Source organism: Meleagris gallopavo, chromosome 4 (genome assembly GCF_000146605.3).
Source record: "Meleagris gallopavo isolate NT-WF06-2002-E0010 breed Aviagen turkey brand Nicholas breeding stock chromosome 4, Turkey_5.1, whole genome shotgun sequence".
Taxonomy (NCBI): domain Eukaryota; kingdom Metazoa; phylum Chordata; class Aves; order Galliformes; family Phasianidae; genus Meleagris; species Meleagris gallopavo.
Window position 1 is genome coordinate 32168498 of NC_015014.2, and position 8639 is coordinate 32177136.

The window sequence follows — 8639 nt, forward strand, 5'->3', positions numbered from 1 at the left end:
AGGAGAGGGAGAATACTTAGAAATATCTAAATATATATAAAGAAAAATCTATATTTCTAAAAGAAAAAATAGGGGCAATATTGTACTTTTTCAGAAAAATGTGCTAATGACTCAAGATGTGGATTGTGCAACTATACATTTTTCTTTTTTTAATAGGTGCTCTTAATCTGCCTCCATCAATTTCCTACAGTAGGAACAATCCAGGAAATGTCAGATGTACATGTATAGCGAATCTATCACTTCAAGGTTACAATAGTTTTTTGAAACAGCGTTTGTATTGGTTAATTAGATTGAATGTAGCATGGTAATGAGGTCACAAAAACTCATTTTATGACCTGTGTTATAAATAGCTAATAGTTAATGTATAATTAATCTCCACGTTCATCAGAGGCATTGCATCTGAGCAGTACAGTAAAACGAAATTAGAAAACATCATATTCCATGCTATATGTGATTGTTGATTAAACAGCTACTGTATCTTAATGATTTCCAAATTGTCAAACAAATTAGCTATGAAGGTAATCAAATAACAATGATTTGTTTAGTGTTAGAGCTTGCTCAGTAGTAATGTGCATGTGTCTGATGACTACAAGCTAAAATACCAAGCAGGTGCTTAAACACGATGTAGACCCACCAAGACATCCTAAAATAGCATTTCTTGTTTACAAATAAGAAGTCTTACTTCTGCTAAATTTTGGATTTCCTGATGGGGAAAAAAATATACTTCTTCTAAAATAAGCAATGATTTACTATCACATAGAATTTTGTACAAATCCTCAGAGTCACTAGGAAGATTCCTTAATGACATAAATGTGCTCTAAGAGTGAAGTAAAATACTTCTGGATCTATGGGTTTTGAATACTATGCTCTCCTTTCCCCTCCCTGCAGTGAATAATGGCTCGCACAAGCTCATAGCCCCTAGATCAGATCGATGCAAAGCCTTCCTAACACAGATACACAAATTGAGGCTCTTTTCTTTCTTTCCATTTCTGTTCTTATCTGCAAATTATTTTGTCAAGCTTTGGTGACAAATTTAAGAAAATAGATTCCTCTGTGTTTTTCTTCTCTTTAACCTTTAATTCCTCCTCCCTCAGCACAGCACAAATATTATCAGAGCCTAATAGCCAGGTCAGTTGCCAGCTCTGGAAGTGTAGATTTAAAACATTAGATAAATTCAGCAAAATGACTTTAAATGTAGTACATCTTGTCCAATATTATTAATGAAGAAAATGACATGCTTTGTTGCTTCACAGATCAGAAGATAAGTTTTAATGAAAAGCAATATAATAGAGCTTAATAGGAAGAGCTAACAGGCAGCAAACTTACTATGAGTTGTTATAAAATTCACAAATGGCCATCCTATTCCAGCTAATGACTAAAATGGATTAGCTGCTGTTATATTTTTTTTTTAGGCATCATAGAAGTCAGTACAGCAACTGGAACTGGAGTTGTGGTGATGAGGAACAGCTTCCTGGAGATTCTTGAAAGTGAATAGCTCAAGGAAAGACAGTGATAAAACTATCAGATTCTGTCTAAGCAGATCACACTGCTTCTTGCTCTTCTCTGCTCTTGTAATGATGTGCAACCAGGACGGTCTTTTATTCTTGTGTTCCTCTTGGCTTCCCCATTTCACTCATGATGAAATGAGAAAGAAAGGGATTTTGGCAGACGTCAGCTTGGGAGTCTGTAGATGCTACCCAGGTGACAGTCTTCTTAGATCTTAGTAAGTACAGTCCCAGCGAATCTGCCTACAGAGTGTAGCTGCACAGCCAAGTCCTCCATTTCCTATTGCTCTGATTCCAGCTCACTCACAAATGCTGAGAAATCACTCTCAAATCATCATACTCCAAGTAATCACTTTTGTATGGCCATAAGAGAATATTCAAAAAAATCTTCAATATGTTGAGACTTGTTCAATTCTAGAAAACAGTTGTAAAAATAGTGCTTCATTTGTTCTAAATGATTTCCAGATCAAAATTGTTCAAATTTGAAATTAAAGCCTCAATCTGCAAACATTTATAAGTAGCAACCTTTTCATGTCGATAGTTTTACTGAATTCATGTTAGGAAGTGAGAAAATGAAACCATGCCCCCTCATTTTATACTCAAGCTAGAACTCTGACTGTGTTCTGTATTGCATTATACAAATTACGGAACTGGATTTTCATTAGCACGAGGGCTAATCAAAGATGTTTGATCCAAACCATTTTGACAGAATGTTGGCCTCTTGACAAAATTAATATTTTTATGAGAAGAGTTTCCAAAGAAAGAGCCAATTTTTATTTTACTTTTCTAAAAGGAATTGCTCTCCTTTTTTTTCCCTCCCACAGTTTTAGACACACACATGCATATACACCAGGGATTCTGAGATGCTACCGCAAATTCCTAGTGCACTTTGTGTGGAGGTCTCTGTACTACACCGCATCTTCTGTGTGGAACTGATCCTTCAAATTAGAGAGCAGATGAGGATGCTTCACGGGAAACAACATCCAGGCAGAAATCCAGGGATTAAAAAAATGAAAGAAGTAACAGACTCCTGTTCTTCAATTTCCATTGAATACTGCTACAGCTTTCTGATTTCACTTGTTTGGTAATTGAAAGTATTTGAATCTCTGAGAAGCTGAATATTTCTTTGAAAAATGTTCCCCAGGTTTGGATTAGGTATCACGCAGAGTTTTGTTGTAATTGGTAAATCATACGAAAAGGAACTTACTGAAGCATAACTATTGCCTTGGAAAATAGAATTAAAAAAAAATACTTTTAAATAGTGCCAAGTTCTCTGATACATAGAAAACTGAAAACATAGAGCAAAAACTAAAAATGCTGGGTCTATAATCAGGAGTAATATTGAAAGGGTCCTTTCAGCTAATGTCAAACATGTTTTTAAAAATCTTTTTTTAACATCTACTGCAATCATTATGATTATCCTTTGGATTTGAATAGAAATTAAAATGAAAGACCAATCTCTAAAAGTCAGACTTGTGTCTGATCAGTGTATCTGGCAGAAGCAGATATCACAGCAATCATGCAAAAACTTGAGTTCATTGTTTAAAATTGAAAAGAAAAATAAACAGCTAACACTAGGGAGCTTTTTGTATATGTAATGAAATCAATCGTTTCACAATCACATGTGAGAAGCATTCAATTTTACATTGAGGTATGTTTTGGACAACTTCCTTTACAGCTACTCCAGTCAGCGTGAGGGCCTTAAGCACAGGCACATGCTTCCGCCATTTTGTGTCCTGCCAGGAGGAGGCACCCCGGGGTCCTTCCCACCAAACTTTTTTCCTTCTCCAAGGAACACAAGTCAAGACTTAACACATTTGGGTAAGTCTTTCATTACCTTATCCCTTTGCTGTTACCTCTGCCAAGTGATAGGAAAGATAACTTTTCACACAAGGGGAACTTTTGGCATGGAGGTGCATTTCACATTGACAAGGTGTGTTCTGAGGTGTATTGCCCAAATGTTCCTTGAACTCCAGCAGCCATGGATAACCTGTTCCATGCCCACCACCTGCTGGTGCAGAACCTTTCCTAACTCCCACCCGACCCTCCCCTGACACAGCTCCATACTTTTCACTTGGGTTATTTTGCAGAGCTTAGTGCTGCCCCTCTGCTCCCTTCACAGAGCTGCAGCCACCACGAGGCCTTCCCTCAGCCGGCTCTGCTCTGCCAATGACCAAACCCAGGGACCTCAGCCACATCTTATAGATCTTGTCCTCCAGACACTTCTCCATCTTCATGACACTCCTTTGGATGCTCTCTAATAGCTTCATGTTCTTCTTATATTGTGGTGCCCCAGCTGCACACAGTGCTTGAGATGAGATCACAACACCACAGAGCAGAGTAGAACAGTTCCTCCCCTCGGTTAGCTGTTCACTGGGCTGCTGCCGCTAGCCCAGTGTTGACTAATTTATCCAGTTTCTCTGAATGCTAACAAGATCTTCAGAAGATTTTATACAATTACAGTTATCACTCTTATGGTATGTCTTATAGTATGGAGGGTACAAAAAAGTATACATCAAATTGGATACTGACATTCTGCTTTTCACAAAGATGAAACTTATATTTGAAGGAAAATACTAAACTTGAATGTTGATTAGGATTATCTCTGTACATTTCTGCTGTACATTTCTGTATGTCCTGATTATTTTCTTGCTTTTTCTGCAGGCAAAGGATTAAAAAAAAACAAAAAAAGAAAGAAAGAAAGAAAAAAAAACACAAACACCTCTTTGAGCTTCCTGGTTAATAAGTGTTAGGCATGTGACATATTCTTTATGCTCCTTTAAGAGTCCTCTGCATACACATAAAACTCATTGTTGCTTTTATCAAGAAAGAATTCATAAACTGCCACTAAGGTGAGAGCTAAGAATACACACTTCTTGTCGGTGAAGGTAGCTTTATCCACATGTACTTGATTTTTATAACTAGCACCACTGCATTACATTTAACATAAGCTTTATTTCAGAGCTGCCTGAAAAATAGGTGGATAGGAAAGGGCAAGGAGTCATATTGGTAAATCCTGGCTCATTCTCTTCTCCTTGGTAACAGTCTGAGAGCAGACATTATGGGAATGAGAAGAAAAGTGGAGGATTCAGCTGATAATTATCTTATTTACATAATGATTCTCAAGTCTAATATTGCACAGTGCAGTCTCAGCTCTCATTCTCACTCATCCCTTACCTGTTCTTTATTTCTTCAGTTCCTAGAGCTAACTGACTTATTAACATGGAAGTAGAAAAGTGCCATTTGATTTGCTTATTTCCCTCTTCTTAACTCCTATATTCAAGCGTGACAGAAAAATCTACCTACCTGAAAGCAGTTTATTCTGCATCAAATGACTTAGTGCACAACCTTAGCGCTGAAGTTTTGCTTTTCTGAAGGATATAAATAAAGAGCAAAGAGGCACTTTGAGGGCTAGTGTTGTCTTGGGCTATCATAGCCAATATATAAAGTGAGGAACAAACACATACAAACTATCGAAACAGTGTTGTTGCTACCACTTGTAGTTGACCTGCATGCAAGGGAGGATAAAAGACAATTTTCCTTTAGTAGGTATACACAAGGAAAACAGCTGCACACTGCTTCTCACAGCTTAATTACTGCAAGGATGTTTTTTAAGATTGTGTTTGTGCTTCATGGCTGGAGGCTCCCTTCTACAAGGAGCAGTGCATACCTGGAAAATATCCCAGCATAGAACTTGCGTGGTCCCTGCCTATGATGGAGGAGCCTAGGGGGTGAGCAATGGCAGGATGAGAAATGAAGAGATCATGGTACCTGTGGGTGAGCTCAGAAATTTTATGGGGTCAGCAGGAAAAAGGTGTGGGAGAACCTTGCCCTGAAGGAACCCTTTCTGACTGCCTTGTCCCCTAGCTAGGTCAGAACCTGCCTCTCCAAATGGCACAATATGAAGGCAGTATTATGAAAGCAGTGCTGTCTGGTACTTCATGCCAGTGACCAGGAACCAGAGGTTATGGGGTCAGTGGCCTTTCAGGATAATGCTCTGAGCGAGTAGCAGCAGAGATAAGCCTGGTCTGCTCTTGGCTGTATATTTTGAAATTCAATTACCTAGTGGAAAAGCTACCCTCAAAAATACAGATTAATGTTGCAGGCTTACACAAATTTGGACAAATGCCTATGTACACTCAGCCAGGCTTGTCACTAAAACTAATGCTGTTAGATATTTTGAACGTGATGACTTTCTGCTTGAAGGTTTTAACCAGGAAGTTTGTTTCCTGAAGCACTGGTCATTTATCTGATGAAAGTAAGGTTCCCTTGGGGGTCTAAAGTTTAATCATCTTAAAAATAACAACTTCCGAATTTAAGAAAGAAAAAGAAAAAAACAACAGATCAAACTTTTATGAAAGAGCTGAGGAAAAAAAGCAGAGAGCCTATCTGAGTACTGATTTCACTGTCAAGAAAGCCTTTCTATTGTCCTGACTCTATGTAAGGATGAGTCCCAGGATGACATTTTTCCCTTTTTCACATTGTGATTTTTGTGCTGCAGCCCTGGGATGCTGAAGCTGGACAATCAAAGGAGCAGAGGCTGCGAATGCTGCAGAGATGAGACAGACTGGAATTTAACTTCTGATGCAGGTATTTCTCGACAAAAAAAAGTGATACAACCATCACTAAATAATAGATATACAAACAGGAAAAAAGCTTATTTGCTCTTCTCCTACAGTTTCTTTTTATGTAGGTTTTCTGAAAAGACCTTCATATTCTGTCATTTTCCAATGGTAGATAATGTTTCTACTGCCATTTAGTTCATTACCCAGGGGTCTGTAGAGTAAAACACAATTTTCATACTTGAATTCCAACCATACCTGCCATGCATAACAAAAACCGTGCAGTCATTTCACAAAACCAAATCAAATTCCTTTTGGAGGTGTGCTTTTATAGATGGCTGAATCTGCAGTGTTTCTAATTAGTTTAAAATGAAAAGGCAAAGGAAAGAGAAAAAAATTCTCCCTCTGGATATTTGGTTTCAGTGTTACAACAGCTTCTGGAAAGGAGGATTGCCTGTTTCTTTAAATAGAGCATTACTTGTTAGCCATGTGTACTGCACAATTAGGCATGAGACAATTGCTCCACTGTCTGCAGACCCAGGAGGAACGCATGCACACAGATGCATTCTGTTCTGCTAACAGGCTGGTGAGCAGCATTCTGCAGCTGCTCTATGCCTCCCCGCTCCTTGTTGGCAGATTTTAAGAGCTAATGTTGCTTGGTGGGCTCAGCAGGGACAAAGCCAGAGACCCAGTTCTGTAGCCCCATCCCAAGTGAGGAGATGTCAGCAATGTTGGTCTCATTCGCTCCTGTCTACTTACCACTGTGCCAACAACTTACGGGCCTTTCTGGATTAATCTGATGATGCAAATATGCACTCCTCACAGGAGAATCATAGAATCATAGAATGGTTTGGGTTGAAAGAAGTACTGGCCTGTTGGTTTATTAATTATTATGATGCTCTATGTTGCCATTTGGTGTTTTGTCCTGGAAGCGGCACCCTGCTGTTTGGAAGGCACTCATGGGGGAGAACCATCCTGACACGTGCATGGTGGAGCAGTAATATTCCACTGGGTGCTTAATGCTCTTAATTTCCATGTGGGTCAATGGGATCTAGGCTTGCTCAGCACCTCAGAGGAGCATGTACTAATCATGATGCAGCCAGCAGAAGATTAAGAGGCTGTCATGTTACCTCACAGGAAATCATTAGCCACTATGCTTTATAAATTAATGATACATATAGTACTCTCTGCATTTCATACCTGCTTCTCCACTAAATATAATACAAGTTTGTAACAGAGAACGTGACTATTCCAGCACCTCTGAAATCTGCATGGAAGATGTGTACACTTCAGTTTCTCTGTCCTCAACTTTCCTATTGCTGGGCACTCAGCCAGCATGAGGGCTTACAAAATTGGAATGACCATTTGAAGATGTTTGTGACTCAAGGCCAAGAAGAAACCCCATGTGCATTTCTAGTATCTGCTTATGGCTAGCAGTCCCTCTGCCAGCTCTTAATCCAAATCTCACTGAAGTTAATCAAATTATGGCTTTTGCTTTCCCTGGTATTCAGAGAGATTCCTAAATCACCTGAATGCATAAAAGTTTCACCATTGCAAAGGTTTCAGAGAAAGGCTCCTATTACTTGCCATACCTGCTAGGTTTGTCATACGTCTGGGCTGGTTGAAGGATGATGTATCAGTGAATACTCATTTTGAATATGCTTGTTATTCTTCCTTTATGTCAGGGTTTTGATATAAAGTAAGGTTAGCTATTAAAACCACATCATGTAAGAAACATAAATTTGGTGAAAGTGGTTGTTGTGTTTGTGATTAGGCAAGATAAATAAGGCACAGGACTCCTACTGCCTTAACAAGGGATCTTAAGATTATAGTGGTACAGTTAATTTTGGATACAAAGCTTCTGATGTCTAAATAAATAGTTCTGTAAATAAGTTCAGGATTTCACTGGTCATTCATTCTGATCTGCAGTTAAATTCAGTATATAAATTAAGATTTGAATGTTCATCAGGTCTGTTGGGAAGGAAAATATTTGAGTAAAATTTCTTCAGGTCCTCCATTTAGACTCTCCCAAACTGATTCAATTGGTATCTAGATTTGTGAGTGTTTTTATGCCTCATGCCCACAGGTAGAACTCTAGCACAAGCTATACAAAATGATTAAACTTATATTAAAAAAAAACAAACAAATACCAACAAAGAGACTTACTGTCATGGTTTTATGATTTTTGGTTATAAGTATTCCATATCATAACATCATGTGGGGCACTGGGAGTTTAACTGTTAATGCTCCAGTTCTGGGCACCTGTCCAGAAGAGAAGAAGAACTACATTCCCCAGGGGGCTTTGCAGTCAGAGAGGAGATATAACTCCTGGCAAGATCACCTGATGCTCTCTTCTTCGTCTGCACTTCTTCGTTACCGCTGTTTTTGATTATTTTGGGGTCCCCTGTTTCCCTTTTCCAGAGATGCGGATCCACAGATCCCTCCGCCCCGCTAGTCACAGAACCGGGCCGAACCAGCCCGTAAACCGTTGACACCTATGGTTACATTTTCCTCTTGCCGTCTGTTCGTTATTGCCTTTATTGGAACATCTACAGGAATATGAGTGCATTTT